At 33.9% G+C, this 1,989-nt stretch overlaps 1 non-coding gene across 1 annotated transcript; it reads left to right on the top strand.

The window, feature by feature from the left end:
* Positions 1 to 1,093: 1,093 nt before the first annotated feature.
* Positions 1,094 to 1,196, top strand: LOC115030220. The gene has a single exon (XR_003835827.1). It is a non-coding gene; the product is annotated as a small nucleolar RNA U13 (small nucleolar RNA).
* Positions 1,197 to 1,989: the final 793 nt, after the last annotated feature.

Genomic DNA, 1,989 nt, shown 5'->3' with positions numbered 1-1,989 from the left:
TCAGTGAGAACTGGTTCTCTAATTCCTTGTCTCTCTTGGTCATCAGAACTTTCCATCCCTAAATTTTCAGTATTCCAGTTCTTCTTTTATTCTTACCTCTAGTTTCTCCCTACCCTAGTCTATTATCCAAGGAAAGAAAATGCAACTTCTGAATATGGACTTGAACATGTGATAATCTCTTTAAAGCTCCACTAACTTGTTTCCTTAATGTGGCATTTGAAGCCCATCTCCCATTATTGAATTCAAGCCTACCCTATAAATCGCTTTCCCTCTATAGTTCCTTTATTTGTTATTTACAGTTAATACAATTCTACTCAACCTGCTAGGTCTAACTCTAGTATGCCTTTTATGGGATCTTCCTATCTAGATTCAAATGAACAAGTAGCCGCCTCTTGTTTATTTTCAGTGCACCCAGCACAGCCTTCTTTTCATTTATAGCTCTGCATTAGCATTCGTTTCATGCATGGCTTTTTGTAACCCTTGAGTGTGAACACCTTGAGAATTAGAGTCAGAGTTTCCCATCAAAAATGTTTGTTACACGAATGAATGAAGAAGCTAATGAGTTAATTATTTAACTCTGCTGTGGACTTTAGTCAGCATTCAAAATAGTTCTTTTACATTTGGGAATCACTTTATTTCCATATAGTATAATGAGGCTTCTTAAGTTTACCAGAGGCCCGGGAAAAGAAAATACAATAAATGAGAAAGTATTTTTACATAGTCATGTGGGCATTAACTTAAACCTCTGGAAGACAAACTTTATACTCCAGAAAACATTATGAATGAAAATGTTGAGAAAATGTCATTTTGTATAATAGCTGTAAGTGAAAAGACCTTTTCTTTACCCCTGAGGACAATAAAGTAATTATCCATATTTTAATCATCTTTTCCTCATCTGTTCTTGCTATTGTTTACCATAGACAAATTTAATTAATAAATAAAATAAAATTCTTTTATCCAGACTCTTGGCCTCTTCAAAAAATTGAAAAGAAATATATTTTCATTTTAGCTGACTTTTATTTTCATAGATCTCTCAACGTCAATTAAAATTTTAAGATACTTTCTAGTACAGTTAAAAAAAGCAAATTGCCAGATACTCTTGCATTTCAGAAGCATAATTATTGGTTTTTACATATTCATCTGATATTTACCTCCTTCAAACTATGTTATAACTTTGGCATATTACCCATCTGAAGTACATGTATAGATAATGTGTATATATTAGTGTTCATAGATATATAGATATGTACTATTGGCTGTGAATAAAACCTATCTGCACAATTTATAAAGCTGTAGAAATTTCATCTAAAATTTAATCCATAGTCTTCCCTTAAATTGTGCAAACCAAGTCTTAGTTTTTAAAGCATGTTGTGGAATTATCCACTTTGAGTTCTCATCTGGTCCAGGGGCTAAGGTTGGCCAAGGAGACTTCAATATCATTACTACTTATAGGGGTTGCCTTTGGCAACACAGGCATGGCTTAAGTTAGTTAATGAATTTATTCTTTGACGGTTTCATAAATGTATATAATGAGCTGTAATCATGTTGCCCACTACCCCCTCATCTCTCCAACCTCTTTTGCCTAAGCACCTTTTCCAAAATGCTCACTTTACATTTATATATCAATTTTATCTGTATGTGTAAGATTCACTGAGTTTAATTAGGATTTCTTGCATGAACATAGTTGACAGGTTACTTACTGGAGAATTGGCAACTTTTCAGTGGTTACATCATTGAAGCAAAGATCTTGCTATTTTTAAAGCCACAGTATGATTGTTTTCAATTTTAAAATAATTTTTAAATATATGGATATTTTGTCTGTACCCATGAAAACCAGAGAGGGTACTGGATCCCCTGAAACTGGAATTACAAAGGGTTATGGGCCTCCTTGTAGATGCTGGCATTTGTACCTGGGTCTTCCAGAAGAGGAGCCTGTACTCTACTGCTGAGCTTCTGCATTGCCAGTTTTAACCTACTAGTCCTTCTGTT

The sequence above is a fragment of the Mus caroli genome, chromosome X (genome assembly GCF_900094665.2).
Source record: "Mus caroli chromosome X, CAROLI_EIJ_v1.1, whole genome shotgun sequence".
NCBI classification, from domain to species: domain Eukaryota; kingdom Metazoa; phylum Chordata; class Mammalia; order Rodentia; family Muridae; genus Mus; species Mus caroli.
Note: the sequence above shows the minus strand (reverse complement) of the source record. Positions and strands in the feature narration are given on the sequence as shown.